Source organism: Rhinolophus ferrumequinum, chromosome 2 (genome assembly GCF_004115265.2).
Source record: "Rhinolophus ferrumequinum isolate MPI-CBG mRhiFer1 chromosome 2, mRhiFer1_v1.p, whole genome shotgun sequence".
NCBI lineage: Eukaryota > Metazoa > Chordata > Mammalia > Chiroptera > Rhinolophidae > Rhinolophus > Rhinolophus ferrumequinum.
Window position 1 is genome coordinate 104,509,128 of NC_046285.1, and position 6,591 is coordinate 104,515,718.

Sequence of the window (6,591 nt, forward strand, 5' to 3'; positions counted from 1 at the left end):
CCTTTTCCATTTACCATAATATTTTTGAGATTCACCCATATTGTTACATGTATTAATATTTTGTTCCTTTTTATGGCTGAGAAGTATCCCATAGTATGAATATATTGCAATATATCCCTTAACTAATTGATAGACATTTGGTTTGTATCAGCTTTAGAATGTTATTAATCATTCTTCAATAAATCCACGCAGGTCTTTGTGTGAACATATGTTTTCATTTCATTTCTTTTTCTGTGAGTGGGTAGGATTTCTGGGACATATGGTAAGTTTATATTAAGATTTATAAGAAATGGCCAAATTGTTTTCTAAAGTGGCTGTGTCATTGTGCATTTCCACCTGCAATGTATGGGAATCCTACTAATTCGCTCCACATCCTTGTCAACACTTGGTATTGTTTCTTAAGATTTTGAAGGTGTTTTTATTATGTTATAGGCTTCATTTTGCTGAAGAGATACCAAATACCATTTTGATTTACAGTCTTTTGTTTGTGCCCTTTAGGGATTTTTTTTTTTTTTAATCCCAGTTTCCTGAAAATTTACAGTGATATGATTTGAGGTTAAGTGTCTTCCATCCTCTCGTACCAAATATTTAAAGCAAACCTTCCAAGTAGTCTCATGCCCTTCAGTTTTTGGCAATTTTCTTAATTTATTTTCCCTTCTATCTTTCTCTGAACTCACTTTCTAAAACATCTATTGTTTGGAGGTTGGCTATCTGGAATGGTCCTTTCATTTTATTTTTCTCTCCTATTTTTCATTTTGCTTTCATTTTATCTTACTAGCTGGAAGATTCTTTTCAATTTTATCTTTGAATACTTTTATTGCAGTTTCCATTTTTATCTCATATATTTAGTTTCCAAGATCTGTTTTTGTTGTTGTTGTTGACTGAGTATAATTGTTTTTAATAATAGTATATTTTTGTTTTATTAAAATAGTATTTACCCATACCAGTATATTAAGTGTCATTCCTTTCACCAAAGATATATTATTCTCCTTGCGTCATCCTTGTTTTTTTTTTTTAATTAAAGTTTATTGGGGTGACAATTGTTAGTAAAGTTACATAGATTTTAGGTGTACAATTCTGTATTACATCATCTATAAATCCCATTGTGTGTTCACCACCCAGAGTCAGTTCTCCTTCCATTATATATTTGATCCCCTTTACCCTCATCTACTACCATCCTCCCCCTTACCCTCTGGTAACCACTAAACTGTTGTCTGTGTCTATGAGTTTTTGTTTCTCATTTGTTTGTCTTCTTCTTTTGTTGTTTTTGGTTTATATACCACATATCAGTGAAATCATATGGTTGTCTGCTTTTTCTGTCTGACTTATTTCGCTTAGCATTATACTCTCAAGATCAATCCATGTTGTCACAAATGGTCCTATTTCCTCTTTTCTTACTGCTGAATAGTTTTCTTTTCCCTATTTGTTGTTATTAGAATTTGTCTTTCCTTTCATGCTAAGTTGGTGATGCTCAACTGAGCAGGTGGTCAAGGGAGGAAGAAAAGGAGCAGGATTTTACCTTCCGGGATATTTGGCAATCTCAGGCGATATTTTGGGTTGTTGCAACTGGAATGGGGGTGCTACCCCTGGTAGTGGGTAGAGGCCAGGGATGTTGCTAAGTATTTCACAATGCACAGGATGCCCTCAACTCAAACAGAATTATCTAGCCCAAAATGTCCATAGTGCAGAGACTGAGAAATCCTGTGAGGCTAGATCCTTTTTGTCAAATATCTGTTGGTCCTTGGCTGTCAGTTCATAGTTAATATGCATTAAAAAGTATCTATCGGCAGAATTCGTTGACTGGTAGATTCAACGCAGATAAATTGGGCTGGATCTTTTCATTGCTATGTGTAGGTCATTGTCTGAGCTGAAGAGAAATCCTAAACTCCCCCTAGTGTGAGTGTGTAGGAGGGACAGTATAAGTGTGGCAGCCCATCTGCACCAAACTTAAGAGGAAAGGGGTTGAAGAGTCTCACCATTGATTGTGTAAACTTTTATTAAATTCTTATGTTTCAGTCTATACTCTGATTTCAGCTCTACATACTCTCCCTCTGTTTCAGTCTCTTCAGTGAATAAACTACAGCCATCTGCCAGGTTGAGAAAGATAACTCAGGATGTAACACCCTTACACAGAATCTCAATCAATGGCCCCTTTTTTTCAGTGACACCTGTCACCGCAATGCTCACCTGAGTGAGCCTCAGTGCATCCTCCCTGGGACTCATTCCTTCTTTCAGAGTCAACTCTGCTTCTTTTCCACAGCAGCTGCCATACAGCCTTTAAATTTCTTAAACACCCATCCTACTGCCAGCTGTCCTTAAACTCTTAGTGGATAATCTCCCCTCCTGTGTACCTACTCAGACTGAAGCCATTCCAACATAAACCCTGACTCCATTTCTCTTATGACAATATTTATTAGCCCCACCTCTTCTCTTATTTCTGTTCAAGAAATATCTGTTTCCTTGAAAAGTTGCACCATTACCCCTCTGTGGGATCAGCCCCTTCCAGTCTCTTTAGGAAAGGCACTGCACAATTTTACTCTTTTTCTTGAGTCCCTGGTTTTCTCTCAGCATAACCTCCTTTTCCCCATAAAAATATGGTTGGGTCTACTCTATCTTTAAAAACAAAATCATCCCACAACCCTGATATTTCTTAGGACTCCTCTCCTTCCCTTTACAGCCAAATTTCTTTTTAAAAGTTGTCTACACTTCTTGAAAACAGTTTTCCACCTGGCATTTGAGGACTGGCCCTCACTTGCATCACTCCACACATCACGGATGACAATCTTGCTTTACACCCACTTAGAGATAATCCCATGCTTCTCTGCCCTCTTTTCTCTGCTCCTTCTCTCTGCTGGTTTCTTCTCTTCCCTCTACTGGGTTTTCCTCTTATTTCCACATACTAACAAACAGAAGAATTGCTTTAGGCTCTACACTCAGCCTTCATTTTTCCTCCCCAGGATAATCTTATTTATGTCCATGGCTTCTATCAGTTGGCTACGAAATCTCCATCACCAGCTTCCTGGTTTTCAATGCTTAAACTCCAAATAAAATACATCTGAGAGAAATAACCCTTTGATTTTAGATTATGTGGAAGGACAAGAGATGGTAGCCAAAGTAGCTCTACAATGACTTGACATACATTGGCAGAGGTCAGCTTGCTATCAATCTGCTGCACTTCCTTGGTGGGCTCGCATCAAGTGTGGGACATCGCCCCCCAGCTCCGTGAAAGAGTCAGGATTTCTCCCCTTCTTCCATGCGAAATCTTTTCCTTACCCTGTCTTAATGTGGGACCTTTTCTAACACCTCAACTATTCACATATTCCTGTTTCCCAAATTACCCTGAAATTACATTTTATAGTCCATCTGTAGCTAGACCAAAGAAATATGGTCTTTCATTCTTTTCAAGTTCAAAATGAAAGCATAGTCTTGTTAATTCTGTGACTTGGAGCACGAAGGTGTGAGTCCAACCTCTTCTGAAACCCACACTTTCTCACTCACTCATTATGCTGCCCCTGGATTAAGTCCTGTGGTTTAGGTTTTTGGCCCTGGCTCACGCGATAATCACCTGGGGAGCTTTTAAAGCACATGGGCATTCGGGTTCCACCCCAGACCAATTATAGGGCTTGGGCACTGGTATTGTTACAGAGCTTTTCATGTGACTCAAAGGTGCTGCCAGAGCTGAGAGCCACAGTTCCAGTTAGCTTTTTTCCTTTGTCCAACCTTTATTCTCTTTTGGCCAACACTCAAATCTTACACTCGTGGTTCTCAAACTTTAGTATATATTAGAATCACCTGGAGCAGTTGTTAAACTAGATTTCTGATCCTCAGCCTCAGAGTTTCTGATTCAGTAGGTCTGGGGTGGGGCCAAAGAATTGGCATTTCTAATCAATTCCCAGATGACTTTGCTGCTGTGGGACCACACTTTTGAGAACCACTGCCTAACTCTGCAGAGGGTGTTAGTTCTCTGGAGTCTGCTTCTCAGAGTTAGGGTCACCATCTAGTCTCCATGTTGGCACTAAAAATTCCACATCTTGGGAAACCCCTCAGTCTCAGGGAGACTGGGACAGGTAGTCACCAAAAAGATATGTCCACGTCCTAACCCCCAGAACCTGTGAGTGTGATCTTATTTGGAAAGGGGTCTTTGTAGATGTAATTAAGTTAAAGATCTTGAGATGAGATAATAGTGATTACCTGGGTGGGCCCCAAAGCCAATGACCAATGTCTGTAAGAGAATGAGGCAGAGGAGAAGGCCATGTGGTCAGAGAGGCACAGAGTGGAGCCATCCCTCCAGTCACGAGTCAAAGGCCACTGGAGCCACCAGAAGCTGGAAGAGGCAGGAAGGACCCTCCCCTGGAGCCTTCAGAAGGAGCATGGTCCTGCCGATACCTTGACTTTGGACTTCTCCAGAACTGCGAGTGAATACGTTTCTCTTGTTTTTAAGCCACTAAGTTTGTAGTAATTTATTACAGGAACCGAAAGAAATGAAAACAGTCACCTTAATCACTGCTCTTCTGTTGGGGGTGTTTCTTATCTCTTGTGATACAGAATTGCACACCTGAAATCTATGTAATTTTACTAACAATTGTCACCCCAATAAATTAAAAAAAAAATAAAATAAATAAAAAAAAGAAAAAAAATAAATAAAAAAAAAAGAAAAAAAAATAAATAAAAAAAAAAGAAAAAAAAAAAAGAAAACACATTGCCTCCACAGGACTGGCTGATTGACTAATGAGTCTATAAAAATGTTTCCCAGAAAGAACAAGCTAGAAACCAATGGAGTACAGCTAATCTGATATATTGAAAGTTCTGAAGATTATCTACAGTAGACCATTAAGCAGCAAATGATGTAAATAGAAAATCTATTAATGTTAAATGTGCCACTTTGTTATGCAGGATATGGCAGCCTAACAATTGTGGACATCCTGTCAGAAATTTTCCAGAGCAATTGTGCTCTGGGTACAAAAAAGAGGTCATGTGGAGAAACCTGGAGAGTGTTAGCATATCTCAACCATTGGGGACGTGCTTCAAGCCCAGAATCAGGTGTTGAGGGGTTTTCTGTGTTCTGAGAAGGTGCTGGCACCCTCACGTCATTGGGACACACAGAGACAGAGCTCAGGTGAAAGGGCTGGGCCACCCCCAGGGCTCATCCTGTCAACTGCAGGTCACTCCTCAGGCCTGTGGCCAAAATGCTTGGAAGAGGAAGGTTAAGATGCATACAGAAGTGCCAGAAATGCCAGCTTGCCCTGCTGGAGTCTTTGAATTCTAGGTCCTGGCTGGTTCTGCTCTGGAAAACCAGCTGTGGATCTATAGGCCCCCTGATTGGTATACTCGGTTTTCTCCTTCTCTTCTGGGTATTCTACTCACTGCTCCTTAGGGGTCTCTGGCTCCTACATCCTTGCTGAGGTCTGAGTCATGGTTTTCTCCTCATATTCAACTTCTGGACTGTGCCCTGGGTGTACCTCTATATGAACTAGCTTGGCTGGCTTGCCTGTACTTAGCATATGTCTAGCATATACTGTGACGTGTTATGTTTTTCTTCTGTTTATCTTTAAGATTGTTCATCAGTCGTCTCATGTACAGCCTTCTGCACACTGAGATTACTAATTATTTAAAGATATGAATCAGGTTACCTTCTTTTTCTCACTATCAAACCACCCAGGCTTGGCACGGGCACACGGTAGGATCTTATGTGGTACAGATATAGTCACAGTTCCTCACCACTTATTATTATTATTGAATCTAAATATTAATAAAAACCTTCTGGTTCAGCTGTATTTTGAATGGGGCACCCTGAACGGGCCTTGAACGCTGGCTAAGTGCCTAGAACAGAGGGAGAGGATGGTGGAGCCCCAGGCACAGCTCAATACCTGGCACCTGTACAAAGGGGTCAATGACTGTTTGCCTCGGGGAATAGCAGCATCAACATCGTGTAATAGAATCCTTTGGGGCTGTTTTTGCATCACAGAGAGAAACTTAAGTCCTGCACGGCTGTTCTTATTGGACTGACTTCCTTTCTGAAACCACAGAGAAGAAACTCGAAGTTGTATCTCATGTCATGTCCAGCCCATGACATGATCATCCCAGAGGCCCAAAATGTCTTTGAAAACTGGTGTTCTGGCCTAAAAGTTCACCCAGAAGTTCATTCTCCTCTCCAGTGTTTGCACTGGAAATTACCCACCAGGCAATGGGGTCAGTCTTTAAGGAAGACACGCCTTCTGTGCTGTGTTGCTTTATTTCCCACACCCCTTGAGCCCTGGGTTCAGGGTCCTCATGCTTAGCCCTCAAACATGACAGGCTCAGAGTACAACTATGTGAGAATAGTGATTTATTGTTTTTTTAAATTAAAGTTTATTGGGGTGACAATGGTTAGTAAAGTTACATAGGTTTCAGGTGTACAATTCTGTAATACATCATCTATAAATCCCATTGTGTGTTCACCACCCAGAGTCAGTTCTCCTTCCATCGCCATATATTTGATCCCCTTTACCCTCATCTCCTACCTCCCTCCCCCAAATAGTGGTTTTAAAGAGGGAGTGATTAACATAGTTTATAAAATATAAAGATGTAAGATCTAATACTTAGTTCTCCCAG